The sequence below is a fragment of the Ischnura elegans genome, chromosome 5, assembly GCF_921293095.1.
Source record: "Ischnura elegans chromosome 5, ioIscEleg1.1, whole genome shotgun sequence".
NCBI classification, from domain to species: Eukaryota; Metazoa; Arthropoda; class Insecta; order Odonata; family Coenagrionidae; genus Ischnura; species Ischnura elegans.
Genome location: NC_060250.1, coordinates 66483342 through 66506134, shown reverse-complemented (window position 1 = coordinate 66506134; position 22793 = coordinate 66483342). Strand labels below are relative to the sequence as shown.

Genomic DNA, 22793 nt, shown 5'->3' with positions numbered 1-22793 from the left:
TTCAAGTAATTGTATTACCATAGAATTTTTATTTAAATTTGCCCATATGGTCATGTGGCTTTACCGTATGGTGTTGATTTCTGTAACTGATACAAATATTTGTGAAATTCTGTTAAATCTTGTGTAATTATGAGTTAAAAATTTTTCGGTAGATGTGAGAAAATTATTGTCCGTGGCATGAATTCGAGTTATCGTTTTTTTTCCAAAACTGATGATAACATTATTGCCCTTATCTGCATTGTAATCTTTCAGTGACAATTACCTGCTTATGTACCTTTAGTAGGTTTTGTTGACGTTTTATAAGGAGCATCATGTTCCACGTATTTGAGAGCTTTAAATTGTTATAGGCTTTATTCCAGCCCTATATATAGTGTTATTTTATTGATCTTATTAAGAATTCCTATTTATAGCTCCTAGAAGGGAGGAATTTCTGCCATCAAAATTTTTTAATGCTTTGTGTGCTTTTAATTATGATTTTCGAAGTGCATCAATTCTCCACCTTTGATCATGTGCCTCGATTATTTAAAATGGTCATTGGTCCTCGATTCTACCTTTGGTTAATGCAATGCATCAATAGCTAACTTGTATACTGGTTCGTACACAAGACTTAATTCTGCACTGCGGGCTTACCCTTAATGCTCTCCACCGGTCCTTTGACGTTGCGACTCCAGAAGCAAAATGGCTCCTCTTTGGGGCGGGAGTGGGCAAGCCATTTTCCTAGCTTCGCGTACTCCTCGTGATTCACTGACCTCGGACACAAAAGCCATTTATCAGTTGCCGCCTGGACTTCCCTCTATCCACCTGGACCTTACCATTTCGGGCCGCGCTCCACCTTCTCTTCCCCTTCTTGCGGGGTTACCGCCCCTGTTTTTCGGCTTTTGTGCGACCCTTCTGCGGAGGGCCCTGGCGTGGCAGATGTGGGACCCTCCCACCGGATCGGCTGGCCCAACAGGGCCTTGTACCCTTCCTCGATCCTGTATGTGTCCCTATATCCTTGCCTTACCTCAATCCCGCCCCTTTCCTCGCTCCAGAGGTGGCAGCCGAAATTCGCGCCTGTTAGATCCCGTTCCCTATAACCTGTGTTTGTAACTCCATACCATGTTGCAAGTAATGTACACTACTCCATGAAAGCGATCTCGCCCGGAACCCTAAGAAATTGGGAATATCGCCGTAGACCTTCATTTGCACAATCGAAGTAATACAGTGAATGGGGAATATTTAGAATCCCTGACAGTAGTCGTATTATTGAAAACGTTTTTATTCCTACTATATGCCCTAATTGGTTTTCAAATAATTGTGTATTCACGTATATTATTATTTGCCGTATTTATATTTTTTGCCTCGGGTTTTCCGGTGTACTCACATATCTCGAGACGACATTGCTTGGTAACTTTTTGGGGGTGAAGATGCGAATTGTTTTCAGTCACAAGACATTAACGAATCGTAATAGGAATAATTAGTTTGTCCTCGACGTAAATTCGGGATTGGCGGGGTTCTTATAGTGTGTAACTTATGTAGTTGAATCAAGAATGCGTTTCAAAGTTGTAAACTTTTCTACTCACAAAAGGAATGATGCCCCGAATATCCTTCCAATCTACATACAAAATTTCAGCATCTTCCCCCTCCCCCTCCCCCCCAATAGGCCCAATCAAGCACCAAGCATCTTTTATTTTAGTTGGTTCGCATCGCTTTCGTGGATTGCGTTTATATCAAGTTTCATTGCGGTAGTATTTTCGATTGATTATGCGTTCACTGGCTGTTCTGCTCAGTTTTCACCTACCTTGTGGATTTATACTTATATCGCTTACCCTTTTTCATTCATATTTTAATCTCAATTCCTATTAGCGACTATGGCTTATGAAGCAGGACACTGAGGGATCCTTCGACGAGCATGTCCCTTAAGTGATGCCATTTTTATAAATTAAATATGGATCATATCAATGAAATCTGCCAGCAATGCCATCAGGTGGTCTCGGAAGCAGAATTCTTTGTATTATTTAATAAAAATTATTCTTTTGCCTAGTATTTCTTTGCTTCGATTTATATTGTGGTTAAGTTGTAGCCCACATTTGACTCATCCAGTTTTGTTGGACACATTGCTGCCAACATGTTTATTAGAATAACATTCTTTTTTCTTGACCGTACCATCAAAAGCCGTTGGCGGCTTCTCGTTGTAACAAGTATATTCATCCCTTATTTAAAGTAATAACTTATTTTCCGTTTTATTTGTACATTATTTAGAATGCTGTTTTTTATGTCCACGGATATTTGGAGCATTTATAATATCTAAAAATAAACTCGAAAAAGGTGAAAAATTTCGCCCTACCATCAGCCGAAATTCCGAACAAACCGCGTTTTACCGGTTATACCTCTCCAAAAACCCCGCCTCTCTTCGCGTTGTCAACTTTCTTGGCCCATCTCCCCATCCCCTGGCAAATTTCATCCCCTACATACCCTCTCTCCCTCACATCCAACCTTTCCCCTCGCCGTCCCTTGAGCCACGGGGCTCTCTCTCTCTCTGGGAAAAGGCCCTCCGACCCACCCCTGCTGGTTGGCTTCCCTCCACGCGCGGCCCTCTCCTCCCCCAAGTGCCTTGCTGCTCCTGACACAACTCATGATCCGCTCGCTTCCTCGGATGTGCACCTCACCCTCTCCCGTGAGCTCCGCCGGACTCTGTCCGTCTCCTGAGTCTCTCCCGTCTATATTTCCCGGGGAAACCAGTTTTCGTCATTTTCGGGGATGGCTGGAGAGGCCGGCGTGGAATGGAATGGGGTAGAAGAAAGGTTTTTTGGGGGCGTCCGTTATCGGCTTCCATCTGTTGGAAAGGGGGCTCCCTCTCTAGGTGGTGGGGGTTTTCGGGGTACTCCGTAATCTCTCTCCCCCCCCCCTTCCCTTCATATGTCCCCCCGCAGCACCAAAGAGGCGGGAACCGACCTAAGGTCTGCTTTTTCGGCGGTGGGTTGGTCCCTCCGAGGGGTTTTGAGGGTTTGTTGGGAGCGAAGAACCTGAAGGAGAGATGCTGGGAGGGAGGGTGGCTTTGGGATCCTTTTTCGGGGATGGCACTCGGCCGGATGTCTGTATGGCCCGAAGGGGGTTGGGCGGCCTAGTCGAAGCTCATCCCTTGGCTTTTACCCCGTCGCCTTCGGTCGTCTTCGTCTGTTTTCGGGTCTCTCTACTGCGGCGGGGAAATTCGGGGGATCTCCTCGGGGGCGATCATAGCGGTGACACTTCTCTTGTGCATTTTTCCCTCGCTCTGTCAATAAAACTAGTCTTCCAGGTTTGTGGTTTGATTCCCTTTGCCGGCCTCCGGAGGGAAGGTCCTCCAAGCATTTCCGGAGGAAAATGAGGAAGCATCGGGCAATGTGTTCCCAGTATTCCTCAAGGTCAATAGCATTTTTTTTACTCGAGTCGGAAATGGTGGGATTTTATCGCTTAATTGTGTATCTGTGTTAAGATCTGGGATGGGTAATGGTTCTTCCCTTTTATTAATTTATTGGTCCCTTGGCATCCAATTGTCCCTGGCCTACAGAGATTGAGTCTTGGCCAAATGCTCGCCTGGAGGTGTTACGTGGAAAAATCGGAATTGGCTTCTTAAGAAGTTATTTTTCCTAGATTAAAAGTTAGCCCCACTATAATTTCGATTTAGACTTTAACTTTCGTCCACATTTTTTGTAGTCAGCCTTTCAGATGTACCTTCGTACCGTTGTTTAAGCTATCCCCGCTGCAAGTAATTTTTGGAGGATTCTCTCACTGTTTTATTAAAAAATTTTATCCAGAGTTTTCTGCGTATTATTCATGCCACAATACTTTTGAGATATTCCCTCGTTTTCGACGACGTCTCCCCCAATGTTGGGATAAATACGTGAATGATTTCACCGTGAACATCTCTGTACTTATCCCGGTTTAGCCGTCTTTTTATATTTATATTTGTCTTTTTCTTATTGTATAAATTTTAATGTTATATGCTGTCCTCCTTGTCCTTTCTAAATTTTCTTTTTGTTTAAAATTAATCTTCTATAATGATGTTGAATTTTAACCTAAATTCCTTCACTCGTGAATATTTTTTGTTGTCATTTTCATTGTGGAAACCACTGATTCCCTTATTTTCCAACCCCGTCCCCTCCTTTTCATCGATATCGTGATGCTTCGCTGGCCTAATTCCTGACGGAGTGCCTGAGTTAGCGTTTTATGCCTCTTCTATGCTAACAAATCTTGCGCGTTGAGATTTGGTACATTATTTCCAATACGCTGCAGCCTTACAAAACTTCAGTTGAAATATTTTGTTACCATCAGCATTATTCTTTCTTCGCTTGCATTGCATATGTATTTACAGCCCAGGGAACCTCAAAATATAATTCCTACATAGTTGAGGAACTTCGGAAACGAAATATTATTTTTAGCTCATTTCACAGTTTTACCGTCCGTAGAAAAAGTAGTGACAGTTATGCTCGGGTAATGCATGTTCCTTTAACGAGCTGTTTCCATTCCTTATCTTATTTTTTATTTGCTCTCCAATCCAAACAATCTTCAAAAGTAATTTCAGCGTTCAGTACGCAAGATAGAGCTTGTTTTTGCCTTGCAGGAAATATGTCCTTAAGAACTCTCTCTGCTTGATGCACATGAAGTCTTTCCTATCTACCGCAGAATTCATTAGAAAATCGTGCTTTGTTTACAAATACATAATATATATTTTTGTATCATATGCTGTGTATACTATAATAATTCTACGTCACTTTCACGTTTTCAGTATATTCTGCATCTCGGCGAGAACAAGAGTAAAAAGACGATGAGGAAAAGGCTTTGCTTTAACCTTGAAGACGAAATACAATGATTTTTATAAGAGAATGAAGAGTTTTAGGTCTCAGGCGGTTTTTGTGCCGGCGCGGGGTGTTTTGCTTTCCGTTTATACGTGTCTCGAAAAGTCATCGTGATTATTTGCATGTTTGTCCTCTCCCATCGTAATTAACCCTTAGCAAACCATTCTTTCTCGTCTCAGCGCCATGCATCTTTTCATGCCTAATTCAGCCAATAGTTCGCATGATGCGCAATTTCTCTCACTGTTGATATTTACCACAAAACATAATTTAGCTCTTTCTTCATGTTTTATATTTTTAACTTGTGCATTTCCGTCCCTAAATTTGCAAGTTTTAATGTGCCCGGCGTCTTTCTTGTTTATGATTTCCGTCGCCCAGAAAACAGTAGGAATATTCGCCATAAGTTTTATTTGTATATATTTCTTGTCAATCGTTCTATCGGTTTCTCAATTCCTGGAAATAACTTCATGTCAATAATCTTGTCAATCTGCACTGAAGGCGTGTTGTTATACTATTCTTGATAATCTGCTCTCTCGAGTGTGTTTGATATTAGTGCAATATTGATATTAGTGCAGTGATATGAAATCTTAAGTGCTTTCTTCTCGTTGGCAATCGTTATCCAGTAAAATGCGCCTTTCAGTGAAGTTTGCAGTCTCTTCAAATATTTGCACGTAACGATTATATCTTTGCAGTATCATTTCTCGCTTATTTTTGTTTTGAACATCTCAAACGGTTACAGCCTGTTAAAAAATACGATAGACATGTTAATGGGTTAAAAATCGAGCTTAAAATCTTACATTTAAATCATTATTTGGTTTTGTGTTGTGAAGATGAAACCAGTAATGCCATTTACAGGAATCCGATGTGAAAATTGATTTTATGATTTCAGGTTAACGTAGGAAACGGAGAGATGCGTATATCGTAATGTGGTCGCAGGTCAAAGGAAGGTACCGATCGGAGGAGTTGTGTATGGTGTTGTGCCGCTCCCCTTTATTGAGAAAAGGAGTAGTATGGCCATTTTTGTATCTGTACAAGAGCCCTTAATTATCAATATCTATCCCTCTAAATGATATCTATGTGGCCTTACTTAAGTTTTGATTTCTGACTATAGAATTAGAGAGTTTTGTTAGCATAAGTGAGAAAATGTCGATTTTTTCCTGCAGATGCTGTCTTTCTCTGTTATGCTTCTGATAGAAGTCTTCGCGGAAATGTCCACAATGACAATAGCAGCTGTAGCTGTCGAAATGTCGACTTATGATGTTACATTGTGAGGTAAAGCTGCCAGAGATGAGATAATATAAAATGTGTTTGACTTCCTCATACCCAACCCTGATACGAAATAAGAATCAGAGTGAAACCGGAATAGAATTTGTTGTTTAGTAAATAGAGTATCTTGAATGCTAACTCATCCTATGATTTCTTTCATTCACCACGATGTTAATAACAGTGTTTACTGACGCTATTTTGTTGTCTCCAATATCTTCCTCCTGGCTTTCAGAATTCCTTACCCCCACGGTGAATACGGATTAAATATTATCGGCATATGTATGAGACAAGCGCTAGGTCTTACTAAGACAAACTAGAATAAACTTGCTGTGTATTAAATCGAGAGAAGTTTCTTTGATGCTACCTTATCCAATTATTTCTTTCATTTACGACTATGTATATGTTATTTGTAGTGTTTACAGTTATTCGACGCTAATTAGTCGTCTTCGATATCTTCCCCCTTCCTTTGAGAATTTCAGACCCCCACGGTGAAGTTGCGGACTAAATATTATCGGTATATGCCCGAATTAGGAGTATGATGAGCGATAGGTCTAAGACAAATCAGAATAGTACTTGTTGTGTATTAAATGGAAATAAGTCTCTTTAATGCGGCCATATCCACTGTTTTCTTCAATTAACTACGATGGTATTTGCAGTGTTTACAGTTACATGACGCTCATTATTTGCCTTCGATGTCTTCCCTCTGCCTTCCCTTAAGAATCCCTTATCCCCACGGTGAAGGGACGGAATAAATATTATCGGCATGTACTTGGAATTGTTCTAATACAAGTGCTACACCCGATGGTGGTTTCACGTTCAGATTTTCCTTCTACAGAGTTTGGATTTCCGCTCTCCCCTCCCAAATTTTTTCCCTCGTCGATCCTCTCCCATTGATCCCTACTTCCTCGGCGGGAAACGTCTTTAAAATGTCGATGCGATGGATGACCGTGAGGCGTTTTTAGTCGCGTCTTCCTCCCACTCCGCCCCCTCCCGTTTCCGCCCTCCTCTCGGTGTTGCGTGAAAGAAGCCGTTGTCTTTACTCTCTTCCGCCCATATTCTCGTACACCCCACGTTCCCCTCTTTTAACGGCCATGTTTCTTTCCCCCTCCCCCCAATCGTCTTCTCTATCTCCTTGCGCCAACGGGGCCCATCCTCCCTCTCCCATTCTCTTCATTCCTACGCTCTTTCCTCTCTCTTATCAGTGGCGTCTCCGGCGGTTGGGGCGTCAACCCGGCCCCTCTCTCCCGCGATAATGCTGCGTGAAGTCGCGGAGTGCGCTCTGGTGGGATTGTTGTCGCAAGGCGTACATTCGAAGCGGGAAGCTGTGTGCGCGAGGTTTGCGCCGCTTTTGATGCGTGCGCGGTATTTGCCTACGATGATAACATTTCTTCACACTTCCCGCTTTCCTTGCATAGTTTCCTAACCGTCGTTCCTCGGGTGAGAAACGTGGACGTGCTGTATAAGTATTAGCGCAGACCTTTGAATTTAGCCATTTTTATTCCGCGATCTTATATGTGTGGAATTTACAGAATTGAATATTGGTTTTATGTCGTTAAATTTCAGGATTTTGTCGCATTTACGTCAGGTATGGGTCCTCATGGCGCGCGATGGTCCTGTTAAATGTTAAGTTATTTTCACGTAATCAAAATTCGCCCTAAAGAATGAATATAAGCTGCAATTCGGAATTTTCGGCATCCATAAGAACGAACTGTAGCGGGTCCATTTAGTCCCGACATGTTAGGTTTACCCGCGGTAGATTTACTGACTGCGGCATACTTATAATCAATAGGAGTGCTAAAACAATGATGGAAAATGTATGGCTCCTAACGCGCCCGTTGTGTACGAAGTTTCTGTAGCATTTCATCAGTACATGTTACTCTTCCTATTTGGTTCCTCCGTTTGGCAGCATAAAATTTCTTTGGATTTCATGGAGGCGTTCTATGTGCCTTTGATATGTTTGCTTTTCGGACTCACTAGTAAGTTTAGTTATTTGGAATCTAATGGGTTGTGTGTGTTAACCATGACACCTCTAAATTTTGCTGTTACCGAGTGAGGGTGACTAGCATTTTGAATCTGTTAACCATTGCTCCTGATTATGAATTAGTTGAACGTAATTTTGTATAAATTTTAACATTTTCGTATGTTTCGTCGAGCCCAACGTTCAAGGCGAACATTTCATTAAAAAATCTTAGACTGTTCTATTGCCAGACGTAAATTGTTGGTAACTATCTATCTGAGGAATGAGTAACTGCTATCTAAATGATTTTTAAGAGTGAACTTAGTAATCAATTTTTACTTTGCCGCATTAGACTGAAAATAAACTTTTTTATTACGAGTAAAGTGCAAGTAAATGTATGAAAACATTTGGTGACGTTGGCGCGTTCGGCAGCTTTTGGAAGTTTTGAATACTGTTGAGGCTTATCTGAGGATTTCCCGGCGTATGATGTCAGTGACTTGTATTTGGGTACTCCTCGGGGTTTCATGCATTTTAAGAGTGTTTCAAGTTCATGTCGTACTTACATTATCATGCGGGCAAGTTTCGATATTCAACGTGTACTTAGAGTCGTCGGCAGAAAGTCGGTGTTTGTCCACAAGACGGGCGCAACTATAATTCGCTGTTGAAGGCAATTACCCAATAGATAAATTGATTTCATTCTTTTAGTTTTTATGGTTTAAGGGTTGTGAACCTAGGAATTGGCATCGCAGTTTACTTTCAGCGAATTACCGGCGTGATTTATTTTCCAGCGTGACTCATCTTCTGTGTGCATTCCTCGCCCTAATTCATGGCTTATCTTCGCATCATAGTTTTTTGATAGGTATGATCGTACATGCCTCGTCGATCTGTCCTTCCTCGCACCGCAACCAAGCTCTTGGCGAATGATATCCTTAGATGTTTTCTCAACGCCTCGATAGTGGATTTCTATCATTCAGCCATGAATATCCATTTGCCTTTGTAGTATAAGCGACGTTAACAAACTCATTCAAGGAATCGCACGTTGCTGTATCCTTGGAGTGAAATTTTGGTACCGCTTCACTCTAGGTCGATCAAGCCTCGAATTTGCTGCTATCATTTGGGACGGTGGATAGAAGGGATTCTTCCTTCCTTCCTTGATTAGATAGCATAAGACGGTAACCGGTACCAAACATTAAATACTGCTTCTTGTTAGAAGCCTCGACAGTCTGGAAGGCTATACTCTTGGATTTGAGAAATAAGCACTTACAGGTAGGCTAGTTTCATCGAGAGACTGTTGATCATATTATTGCGCTGTTCCAAATTAATCTTGTCTCGAAGGAAATGATAAATTGATAGAGATCCATTGCTACTTAAATGGGCAGTCATTTAGAATTTTCGAATAACCGCGGTAAAAATTCAGCTGGTACCCTCTTATGACCTCTCTTTTCATTCCCTGTACACCGTACCCAACGTCGATCCTTCCGGCCTCTCGTGGGTTTTGAGTCGCAGTTCCTGCCATCTTTGGGACATCGACTATGTGTTCCTCACCAGGATTTTGGACAGTAATGAAGAAAATCGTGCGAGACTTTCGCTATAACGGATACTCTGACCCTATGAATTAAGCGAGAGCTATATCTCAGTATACACCGGCGCAGCACCAAGACTTCACGATGTCGGTGGTAGGCTTAATTCATGATTGAAACCTTCAACAATTAATGGTTTACCCTTCATATCGATGGCGTTGGATAATTTCTTTTATTAGTCATCGGTCAACCCATGTTGGCCGGAAATCAAGGGATATCATCCATCATAGGCTATCGACAATCGAAGTATGCCCACAGTAGAAGGCTGTCCTTAGCCATCGTTACCGAAAGACTATAGATACAAGTAGACCATAGTCGACTATCGATGGTGCATTACATTCGTCTCTGACCATTGACGTCGGAGGGCAACAATTATGGTTAGCGTTCGAATCTCAATGACCAAAATCACCCGTCGAAATCGCCTTCGGATGTGTGATTCCGCCGACGCATTTGGCTCGATATGCATATCGCAGTATCGCACAGCTTTGGGTCGGTTGCGATGTGCCTCACATGAGTGCCGTGCAGCTACGGTGGTGACTACTCCACGCGTCGTATGTTTCCCTCCCCTTCCTTAGCTGCGAGCATCTCTCCTCCACACATCCACTCCCCGCCGTCTTCTTCATATTCCCTCTAGTCTCTCTCTCTCTCTCTCTCTCTCTCTCTCTCTCTCTCCATCTTCTAGCGTCCCTCCTCTCTTTCCCATCCTCATTTCCTCCTCTCGCGTCTTCCTCTCCTCAACATATCCCCTCTTCGCACTCTGCCGGGGGGACCGCATTCCTTTCGCTGCGGTCGGTATGAGCCGGGGCAAGCCTTTCTTGCCAAGAGGAGAGGCTATGGCAGTAGAAGGTAAAGGGAGGAGGGTCTCTCCCTCCGCCGAGGCCTTCCTATGATATGCAGTGTGTGTGAGTGGGGAATTTCGATTTTCTTCTGTCGTTCGATCGTGGGATAGGTTTGTATCGGCGATTAAATGCTTATCGTTCTTCGAAATAATGGGATTGAACTAAAATTTCAGACTTAAAAATGAGCCTCGAGCCCAAAATGTATGTTGAGAAATATTTTGTTACCTCTCTCCCGTTCCTTTTCTTTTGGTGTGGTCAAAATTTGCCATTATGCAATCAGTGTTCTATATTGATACATTTTCGTCACCCTCATCAAGCTATAATCCAGTAAATAGACCGTAATTACCGTGGAAATATTTTCTCACATTTGTTTCAATCGTTGTCTTTGTCCCCGGACGTATCACTTTGGTCCAGTTCGTCATTTAATTGCGTGTACCTAATTAGTTCATAATATTTGACGTCGTTTGTTTTATCTCTTTATACTTGTTTCGTTCCTAGTTTTATTTGTGATTCTATTGATATCATTATTTACTCATATGTTTTGCTTGACTTGAATGAGGTACAGCAAGGAGTTTTACTTCAAATCTTAATCGTGGTATATTTTGTTGATCATTCCAAGTTAATTGTTTTTGTTGTTTTTATGTTCTATCCGTTTGCTTCACTGTATCTAAAATCGCTACTATCACGTAGGCCGCTCACTGACTAACCTTCTTAGTCAAACATTTCTGTATAATCCATGCATCATGTCTCTTTCCGTCTGGCCACCGTTCTTTCCTAGTGCGTCGCTTTACGGAGAACGTGATTCAATCTAGCCGGTTCCTGTCTTTGAACCGTTCATGCTGCGATCGTCCCCTACTCCCGTCACTTTCCGATCGCTCCATTCTTTCCTTCGGAATCTTAGTGGCGAAGTATACGAATCTTGTCCGTTGGTCCATGCATACGAATCGCTCTTAACGAGCGGATCTATCGCGGGTGACGCAACTGAAGCGTGTGCAGTTTGCGAGTATCCGCTCTCTGTCGATGGTTGGTAACTTGACGTAAATGTAGAGGATTTCTCGGCAGCATTCCATCTTTCTTCCCCGCTCTCTTCTCCCGCCGTCTTCCCCAACGCGGCCAATCGTCCTCCACCCCTCCCTCTTCCGCTTCGTCTTTGCCGCTAGGTAGCCGAGTGGATCGGAAGCTTTCGAGTTTTGGTCATCGTTTGAGGTCTGGGTCGTGGCCAACGTTAGCGGGTGGAAGGTCGCCTTTTGAATGGTGATGGCATTTTTTTCCGTGGGCTCGCGAAGTTCTGTTGCTCCGAATACAGCGTTCGATAACAGTAACGGCTTTCCACCTACCATTCATCCTCTACGTTTTAGGCGCACTGGTGTATTGCCTCATCGTTGAGGACGATCTCACGATCATATCATCGGTCGATTAAATTATCACCGTCCGTCTAAATTCTTCGCATTCTTGTCGGTCAGGATTTCTTATTCTGTTGTATATGCAGTGGTAGATAAGTCTGATCTGCGTTTTACATTACCTCCACCTTGGAATGTAAGGATCCTTTCGGGTATTCGTCCTCTCAGGGTTGAACTTATTGAAAGGCGTATGTGGAGGAGAGAGCTATTTATTTCGTTGTCTATAATGGTCATTCTCCTCTTAAGTTATGAATTACGAGCCAGGCGAAGTTTTTATCAATTTTTTTATTCCACCCAGGATTTGAGGATGATGTTGATATCATATCCGCCGTGACGTTGGTGGGCCATTTTATGTAGATTTTGAAGGGGTCATTCTTATCTCAAGGTTGGGAGCCTGTGATCCGGAGTCCTCCCACGGGAAATCTCGAGTTAGTTCTGATATGAGAGCGTTTTTTCGCACAAAACCGAGAAAATTGTCTCTAGTTTTTTTTCGATACTGCATCATTATTTCCGGCCGTGTGAACGCGAGAGAGAGACAATTGTGTGGATCAATTGGTGGTGTGATTGAACCTCATAAACTTAACGTACATGTTGTCAGGAAGATCTAAGCCTACGGATGGTTCTCACCCTATAGCACAAAACTATTCGCTTTATTTGTTATTTTGGAAGCTAAAAATGAATCGAATTAGATGCAATAACATTTATTCTAAAATCCTATTAAAGCTTATAGCAGTATTGCAAATTCGCACGATTTTATACGTTTCTCCTCAGTTATGGGAGACATCGGCGCTTGATGGGTGTAAGCTCATCTACCGTGACAATATCCTGCAGTTACAATTATAGATGTTTCTTGTCTTCATCTACAGCTTCTTAGAAAGTGTAGAGCCGCAAGTAAACCCTGATACTTTCCTGTGTCTTTCCACTCATATCTTTTGTGCCTTTCTTTTGATCCGACCGACCCCATTCAGTTTTTTGTTCTTTTAAAGTTACAGCTAGTGTCAAGGAAGATAGTGGAATACATTTGCCTCGCTTTTCACAATATGTTAGCTGATTCAATCATTTCTTAGCTATCTAATCTCAATTCCCCAAAAATGGTCAAAATGGACCTAAACCATATCTATAGTATTCTTAACTTAACCTCAGGCAGTTTTGAAGTTAGTTTTTGCATCAGTTCATTTAGTCCAATTTATACTCACATTTTTCACTCCTCAAGCTCGTTACCAGATTATATATGGTGAATAATTTCTGTCCTCTTCTGCCATTCCTTCTAGATAAATCTACTTCCTAGCCATTTTCGCTCTTTTTCTCTTTCTCCTTCCACTGATACTCCCCTCTCCCTGGTAACAATTTATCACGTCTTGTCTTGGTACCTTAAACATTTATTTTTATATATTCTTAGCCGTGCCACTTCTGCTTGAATACATGCTTGTCTTTTCATGTTTGTGAGCTTATGTTGCGTGTACTTTATGTAGAGACTTGCTAAATGATTTAATGTTTGCAATCTTGGGTTCAGTTTCTGTCTCATCCGGGTGCAAAGCGTTGCAACGCTGCGTACGATTATTGATGGAATTTTTTAAATATCTGAAGCTCTAAGAGAAGCCAGACAGTAGAATTCTCCGTCGTCTTGGAGATTCTTGACCTGCTCACTTTTTCCTGGGTTCGCACTCTCCGTATTCCGAATGTCGTTGTGAGTCCGTTGCTTTTAGTTCTCGACGAGTGAGCAAATAGGTTGACCTCTTCGCCTCGACTCAATCCCGTTGAAGAGGCGTTCTCCTCTCTCTCTCAGCATGCCCTCACGTACGCACGTTACTGCTTTCGTAAGATTCTCTGTTCGAGAATGTTGGATTACCTCCTTAAATAATTTAAGGCGCGTCACGTTCCTGAGCATGGAGTAGATCCCATGCTAGTCTAGCCCCGTGGTGTCTTCGTCCACGGTGACGTCTTCCAACTCTACACCCAAGCCGCCGTTGGCTTCCTGTTACTGCTCTGGCGTCTCCGTGTAGTAGATGTTTGGGCGCCCGAAATAAACGTCTTGGTTTAATTTTAGATAGTGATTAGGAGGTGAAGGGACGTGGGGGAGTTAGTGCTGCATAGCTAGCCTGAGTGAAAGGGAGTGGGGTGGGTCTAGAAACGGAAGGAGAATATGCACGAGAACAGATATTTGCGTCGCAGTTGTTTCTCGCGATGACGCTCTTCCCCCTCTTCAACTCTCCGTCTGGGTGTCCTACGAGCGGCGGCGAGACGAGATATCTTTCTCAAAATTCGTGAAACGATGACTATATAGGAATAGTTACTTCTAAATCGGCGCGAAAATTATCACCCCGGATATTGATGACTGTTTCTGCTTGAGGCTTTCGAAGGTCTCTTTTGAATAATATATCAGTGTCTTTGGGACGATGCTTACGACGCAGCATTGTCCGAAATACATGAATATATCATGATTTGAGCCGCATCTCTGAAGTATTTCAGAAGTAACTGTGGCGTCGCGTTGATAAAAGTTTTAATAAACCTCCAAAACTATCATAATTAATATCCTTTGTAATTAAGGCGTCAACGCATTTTGTTGAAATATTTTCCTTTTCAGGTTATACTAAGATTTGATAATATAATATTGGTTGGACGCCGATTGTGTGAAAATTTTTCGTATTGAAAATAAAAAAGCCATAGTTAAGAATTACAAACTTTGGATAATTAGGTATTTTTTGACAAAAAGAAAAGTTTCAGGCTTAATGTGGTGAAATACAATGATTGTCAGGGCGTTGACATTTTCCACGGAACAAAGGGCAATAGCGGCCGTTTGTTCCGTGGGCAATATTCCCGCGGATGAAGTATAAATTTGTCCTGGACGGATTATTCCTTCTCTTTCTTTCCTTCCCTCTTCAGTTTGATGTCTTTATTTATCAAAATTTTGGCATCCTGTGTGGATTTCGCTTTTTTCACGATCCTTTTCTCTTAAATTTCATTTTTTCTTTTCTAACTTGCTTCGATTTGTGTTTTATATCGCCTTAAAATTATTCATTATCTGTAAGGTCACTCCACCTTACTTCGGATAACTGCGTCAACCTCCTTTTCCACGTATTTATTCTGCTTTCAATCCCTTCAAATTCTTCTTTGTCATTTTATTGCGATTGGTCAAGCTTTACGCTTGCGTGATCTGTTACCTGCGATTTCATTTAGTGCTTTTTGGCCGTTTTAGGGAGATAATTATCCATTTGGATTGTGTACTTATGTCTCCTACAACCTCCTAATTCCCATATCTCACATAATTATTGGGCTCCCACTCAACCGTGAAAGCCTTTAAACCGTGAATAAGGGGTGAATTTTGTATGCCGTGGAAAAGGCCGTGAATTTCGTCATAAAAGCTCAAAAACCTCTCGAACCTGATTGTAATGCTAGGATTGACAGATCAAAAGAAAAAATCGATTTGCCGATCATGTTTAAAGTCCAGTCAATCGCAGACAATGTCTACGCATTTATCTGTTCACGTATATTCGAATCGCAGTCATTGGTCCGTGTCTCATGACGACACATTGATCTTAAACCTGTGATTGTAAGACCGGTAACCGAAGTGTTCATTTTCCCTGGCGATAAATCAGACCCTTCTTCGCTTCCCTGCCACCCTACTCCCTCTATTTTCCCAGTCACAACCTTCAGCTGGCCCTGAATTTTGCTAAGGATAGCTGACGTCATAGGAGATAGCACTTTGATTGCTGCGTTTGCATTCACGGCGTCTATTAAATTTTTAATTGACGTGCGGCCGATGATTTTTACGTGATCAATATTTCTGACTAAAATGGCCGTGAATTTGAGGACATTTAGACCGTGAAAATCTAGAAAAAAAACCGTGAATTTTATAATTTAGTTGGAGTGGGAACCCTGAATTGTATCACTAATGCGACACTTTTTCTTATTTACCCTTTAATTCGACCAATTTTTTCGTTAAGTATTTGACATTGGATATTTGATTGCTTGCGTCTCATCTTGTCGCGATTATAGCAGAGGAAGTGGTGTAAGTATCGCGACGTAAACCCTCTCCGTCTCCGTTCTTTTCCCCCATCGCCTGGTGGATAGGCAACCTGTTACATAAAATGTCAACGACACCGTTGACTTAATAATATGGCGTGGGTGGTTCGGTGTGCCGTGATGAGCTCTCCTGCTCGGCTTTACTGTATCTATTGCGGATGAATTTCAAGTTTCACCCTCGCCTGGTTGCTCAAGCGTTTTAGTCCAGTTTTCTGTCGAGGCATTCGTTACGGTCGAGGAGCAGACTCAAGGGAGGGAATGCAGCCATATAATTGGTCTCTCACACTCCCTTTGAACCATCATATTCCTTGAGCGTGGTTGGAGGAAAGCGTTATCCCTGCGGCCGATTTGAGACCTTTTCTGTTCGATCAATCAGTCCACGTGTAAAACCTCCGTGAACAATGGCTTACAAAATTTAGTGTTTTGTGCTACTTCAATTAAAAATTCTGTATATCTAATAGCGTGAGTTTCTAATCACCTTCCCCGTCCATGTGGATACTGATTTGAAAATAGCATTTTGAAATCGAAGGACATTTTGCTGAAGCGCCTTATTGTGGCTTGTTGCATTGTTAAAGTGTATTCCTGTCTTTCTTACTCATGTTCTGTTTTTCTATCTTAGGAAAGATTTGAACGACGCTCATTATTTTTAAAAACGTGTGTGTATTTTTTTAATTGGCATCACTTATCTTTTACACAATGTTTCCCTTTGGTTGACATTTGGTGGTGGATCATCTGGTTGGTTTGGTTGTAGTCATTTTGTCTGTGAATCGTTTTTGATGGGAAGTTGTGCGGTCTCCATCCGGGTTATCGGTCTGGACTCGGCCCACGATGCGGTGGTACTTGTTCAGAGGGAACATTCAAGGAATATTTTTCAGAAGGTACGAGTAAGATATATTATCAAAATATTATAAATATAAATAATATAAGTGACCGTCTTCTTGCCCTAGGGTGGGCACATAGGAAAATTTAGCGGTGGAGATAAACGAAAAATAAAAAACAGAAGTAGGGAACTTACGGGGAAAGGTTGTTTCAAATTTTCGATGGGACGCAGCCCATCTTTCTCAAGTGAGAAGAGGAGGGAAAATAATGTATACATGTTCGCCCTGAACTCGGCAGCAGAGTAGATCATCGAATTGACAGTGCATTTGACTCTATCATCCAGTTAGAAACTATAGAATATTGCATCAGTACGTCATTACTATTTTTCTGGAAAATCCGCGAAAGATGTTATTTTCGGGAGAGTTATCTCTTAAGATTTCTCATTCATGATACGGCACGCTCAATGTTTATCACTTTTCGAGGCAACAGGATGAGCTTTGTTGGATATATTCTTACCGACACCGTTCACAGAATTTTCTGTGGATTGTTTTTACTTACCCACTCTCTTTTATGTGGAGCTTCTTTCTTGGGATAGGCTTACCCGCTCTTTGAGGTGTCTCTTACTGGCGCATCCATTGCGAGAAGGCGATACACGTGCTATTTGTCAGAATTTCCTCTTCCCACTTTTTTGGCTATTACGTAGAATATCTCATATGAGTGGGTTGGAAGCCAAGGGGTACACGTGATTTTTTTCTCAACAGAGTTATATAAAGTTAATTGTTAGAATAAATACACAAAAACCTGGTTGCCAAGGGAAAGGAGAGAGTCTCTGTTCTGTGCTGACATCCAGTGGAAAATCAAATGCTCTGCTAAGTATCTAATTGATCTCGTTTGTTTTCTATACCTCATTTCTGTACCTAACTCTGTATAGAAAAGAGAAATCACTTGTACCCCATGGCTTCCATCCCACTCATATGTCTTACGCTTTAAAACATTTTGTATATATTTGTGTATACATAGTGCGTAAATTTGAGTGCCTCATGAAAAGTGACCGTCAAAGAATTCTCTTGCTTGATCTCTGATCGCTGCAGTGTGAGCACCGACTGTTGGGAACATGTTATCTCCTTAGAAGCGGTGATGTCTTTTCGGATGCTCTTTAAATCTTACCCTTGCCTTCTTTACAGTCAGAAATTATATCGCTCTTATGATCTGCTGAGTTGTTTAGTTCTAGCTTTGGTGACGTTAATGATAAATAGTTAAAGAAACCATGGTGGCAGCCATTTTCTATGGATATTGAAAATGCAGGTGTTTCTCATGTTTCCTATAAGAAACTATTAACGAGATCTGGTTTATGTAGCTGCGACAAATCTTGTTGATGTAACAAGATATAAAGTGGCGGAAACAATGCTTAATCTTGCTACAGAGGAAGTTGTTTGGTGCTTTTTATGATCTTTTATCTAAAGGCGTTATCGCGTGACACTTGGGCCTGATTCGTAAAAGTTGAAGGATTTTGTAGGCTGAGTGTAGATACGAATTCTCTTGCATGTTATATTTTCTGTCGCTATGACTTCGCCAACTCTTTCATACATACGTCCATCAAAGCCCACGGTTCCGCGAATCTTTTGCACAGAATTCATTATCCTGGAAAACGAGTTGCGTAATCCGATTGTTTTACCTTGACGATCGGACGCTGTTATAAGGATTCTTTCCGAGAAGTTTCCATCGGCCCGTCTAAACAAGTTCTAAGTGCGTTAACGTCCCCAGTCCACATGGCTAGTAGAGGTCGGTGATCCCGGTATTTGTTTTGAGAGAAGGTATTATATATTTGCCAATTTTAAAATTAATGTGTATAATACACATTACGCGATTTTAAATTTTGTGCATGCGGCATTTGACCTTTTGAAACTAGATTTGATAAAGGAACAAAACGATTCTAGCTCTCTTTTGAAAATGATTTCATGAATAAAATATATAGTTGCGAAAGATAATTTGAAGTTTTGTGGGAATCTTTAGAAGAAAGTCTAACGCAGTTGAACTCACCGTCATCGACAAATGGCTTTAAACTTCGTCAAAGGAGTATATTTTCAAGGGAATCCATTATCATTCGTAAATTCTTGTTTAGCTGCTGTGGCGGATACTATCAGGATCACTACGGTGGTAAAGATCAGAATTTCGGGATAGTTTGCCATTGTTTCATTTTCTAATTAACGGATTAGTTTTATATAATACTCGCCGTTCTTAACTTTGTATGGCATGGATGTTGTCCCCAGCAAGGAGAACCCTTGGTAATTTCCGTGATCTGTTGCCCGTATACTGGATCGAAGCCAGTGGACGCCGTTCCTGTCGTTCAATTATGAACCTAATTTGACCTCGCACCAGCTAATCAGCTCCTATGTGAAATTTTCACCTCTGTTCTCCAAATTTCACACGTCTATCATAGGGCTGAGTGGTGTATCCCGTTCCCGCGACGTATCGGCGTGTTCTCGAATCGCTGCCCAAGGGTTGCTTGATCCACTCCTGTGTGTGGGGTTGAGAGATGCTGTACACAAAATGTAGGACTAAATGAAATATTAGTGTGTTGGCCGAAGTTCTATTTGCGTGCATTTTAATCGATTATAGCCGTACAAAAAACTCATCGTCATTGTCAAAATCATTCCTAAATGAGTACGTATCAATTCCTTGCTATTTAACCGATCTTATGCAAAATATCATCTCCGCTGTAGAACGTTAAAATCGAAAAATTTTAAAGTTAAAATAAAATTTTCCGATTCCGTTGTTGCTATTAAATATTTCTAAAAAGTGTAGATTTTTCGCAGATATTTCTCCTGGATTCCTGACTACCATTTAAATTATAGGGCGTGCTCGGGATTTTTTGGAAGCTTGGTTACCCTTCCTAGGTGGCGCTTTTAATTCACACTGTGGTTTGCCTCATGCGATAGATTTTCGGGTGTCCTCTCGCGTACGGGTCCGTATCGCTCCAAAATGCGTGCTTTCGACAGGTGTCGATGGTGTTTCTGCATTGGATGTACTGTAATCAATTCACTTCCGTGAATTTTTTCTTTAGGTAATTCTGGCTGTTTCAATGGCCGGCTACTCGCGACCTGTGTGCGGCTTTTTTTTTCCAAGCGGTTGCCCAAGTGTTGGTATTAGCAATTTATAACTCCCTAGATAATGAGAGTGTTATTTACTTAGTTCAAGAAATATCACCATCATAAGTATACAGTCCGAAAATTGGTCTGACGCAGTTCCCTTTCAGCTATTTTTTCATATTTATTAAGTACTCTCTTTTACATCCTTAATTATTCACTCTACACTACTCTCGAGGTCCTCATTCGCCGCTGATCCCGTCCACTCGACCTTCAACGAATTTCTTCATCAGAGCATCATGTGGCAGATTTGGCTGTCACTTTTGTAATATCTCAAGGAAATACTAGCGTTATCGTCCCACGTAGCCATGGAAATCTGAGCGTGAGGCCGTGAAGCGCGGAAAGGTTGTCAACTCATGGCAAATGACTAATTAACATGTCCATGGGTTATCGAGCCCTTCCCTTTGCTAGTAAGTGGTAGCCACTGAATGAGGTTTGCATTCTTCCAAGACTTTCCCTCAAGTACGTCGTATCGCGGCGTGCGTCCACCGCGTGCTCAACCCGTCAGGCGGGCAAGAATTTCGTTCGTTAGCGTTCTCATTCACTCGTGCCCGCACGCATCGGGCTGTGGGCGTTACTTAACGAAAGGGCGAGCTAAGTGATGAGCAGGGGGTGCAAGGGCACGGCAGGGAGAGAGTACCGTGCCCGTAGTTTCTCCCTCTTTCTCACACAGGCACCTCCCCTCCGCCCACACAACACCTCAGCCCTCCCTCCTCCCCCCCTAGATTCGACGCTCCTCCGCCCCCGCCCGACCCTTTCCAGCAAACCCCTACCCCCTTCACTCCCTCTTCCCCTTCTGCGCTGGCGTGCCTCGCGCATGCTGCTGTCGCTCTCTTCATGGGGACGCTATTTCCCTCCTTTTCGCCCTCTCTCGGCTCCGCGCCATCGACCCATCGATCGCGGGAGCGCCTCGACCAACACCGGCGGCGGCAGCGACCGCCGTGGCGGCGCAGCGCGGAGCAGAGCCGCACTTCACTCTCACTCTCGTTCTTAACCCCCTCCCTCTTCGTCCCCTTCCCTCTTTCACCCCTCTCCTATGACCTTAGTTCGTCCCTCCCTTGCTCTCTCCTCTCCCACCCCATTTCTCTCCAACCCCTCCTGTACAGTTCGTATCTCTCACCCCTTCTCCTCATCCTCTCCGCTTCCCCTGTTTCGACTCCAGAGCCCAGAGGGGGGGTGCTTTAGTAGTGAGCGTGGAGCGAGTGAGTGAACATCGAAGACTCATTCCAATTCGGATGTGTAATGTTGTATACGCGTGTGTAAAAACGTCGTGTACCGTCGTTGCGCAGGAGTGCATGCGTGTTGTGTGGATGTGTACCGCAAGAGGACGTAAAGATTGAAGGAGAGGAGATGAGTGGAAGGATTGTTTCATTTTTTTTCTCCTCGAGCGCGCGTGCGTAAATACGAGGGAAGCGCTTCTCTCTCCGCAACGATGTTTGCTCGTGATATGGTACTTTTGGCGTGAACGTGCGTCGATTCTCTCTCCTCGTACGTCGCGACTCACTTCTGCGCGTCGCGGCTTCAGTTCGCCCGTGCCCCCCCGGAGCCTAGCGTACGCGCAACCACGCCGTGGAGGCGTATTCCTCGCTCCCCACGCAGCCGTCCCATCCCCGTGCGGCGTGTGAGCGGCGACTTTTTTTCTCTTCTTCGGAATATGTTGTATTCAAGGGGTCTTGTGGTGTGATAGATTTGCATCATCGTGGTCCCTTGGCTCTTTCACACGCCGGGCACACGTAGTTTTTTCTATCAACAGCATTGATCGATTCGGTTTTCCTCCCCATCCCGCTCTCTGCCCCTCCTGCTGCGTGGTCTCCTTAGATATTCGTCTCTACTCGTGCCCAGCTCGCGAGGGGGCCCTTATTCTCGGAAACGGCGCCGGCCGCCTCGCCAGAAGAGAACGCGCACACAGCGAGAGTGGTGGCGTCGTCGCTGTGGCGGCCATGGGCATGGATGGGGCTGGGCCCGGGCCCCACCCCTCACGGAACCGAGCCGTGCCGAGCAGAGCGCCACGAATGGACAGTGGAGGGGGAGGGGAGGAGATGAGGTTCGTGCGGGAGTGGGTAAGGGGCGCAGAGGGGGGAAGGAAAGTTCCCAGGGAGCTTGGAGTGGGGACTTGGGAGGGAGAAAGAACCAGGGGCCCCTACTGCCACCTCCTCTGCTACCATAGAAGAACCGGATGTGACGACATGGCGGCGGTGGCGTCGTGGGTAGGTGGGAGGAAAGCCCGCGCTTGGAAGGCCACGAGGAAGGAATGGTCGGCGAGTAATGGAGGAGGAAATATGGTGCGTGGATGGGTCTCTACGTTCGGGGGTAGAGTGGTGTCGCTCTCTATGCGTGCTCTGCCGCGTTGCGGTTGTGTCACGTGCACAGGGAAGACAACTAGTGGTGTACGGGAGCGGATAAGACCGGTGGATGGCGTGGTGGATTGTGTCCGCGAGAGGTTTTTATTTCTCGATCGGTTCAAACTCGTGCTCGGAGGAAGGCGAGCCGGAGCAAGCCGGGCCCCCAGGATGCCAAGCGGTCGACCAGAAGTGTGGGATGGCGCGGCACCGCCCTTTGGTCGTGGCGCCGACTCCTTTAGCAGTGAAAGGAAGGGGCGTCGGCGTATTTATGCTGCATGTCTAGAAGGAAAGGTATGCATCTTGGTGGAAGTTGAAGATCCCACTATCATTCTCTCTAGTCAACCCTCATTCCTTTCCGTGGAATCGGTTCTGGGTCCAATCTTCCACGAATAATTGGAGACCGGAAATGTGTGGGCTGCCGATGAAGTCCTTAGCCGCGAAACGCCGGTCGTTAGTTTCAAATGAAAATTCCTGATAATTTCTTGTCGGTTGGTTATTCGCAGTTTCGTTAGTGTTTTGTTCGCCCACCATGTGTTCTTAGTTATCATAATTGAGCTTGTGTGTTTCTATGGGTTTCATTATTACGTAGTGGGTGCGGAGATAGTTC

General features: G+C 43.5%; 1 protein-coding gene across 5 annotated transcripts in view; it reads left to right on the top strand.

Annotated features, from left to right (window-relative positions):
* The window catches only part of LOC124159004 (serine/threonine-protein phosphatase 4 regulatory subunit 1-like), a 136398-nt gene that overhangs the window by 42800 nt on the left and 70805 nt on the right, over positions 1–22793 (top strand). The window contains exon 1 of one of the 5 annotated variants that reach the window (XM_046534477.1): positions 21953–22477. The exons of the other annotated variants lie outside the window; for them this stretch is intronic. The gene's annotated coding sequence lies outside the window, so the exon portion shown is untranslated. Of the gene's footprint in view, positions 1–21952; positions 22478–22793 lie in introns of those variants that run through there. 5 annotated transcript variants of the gene reach the window in all.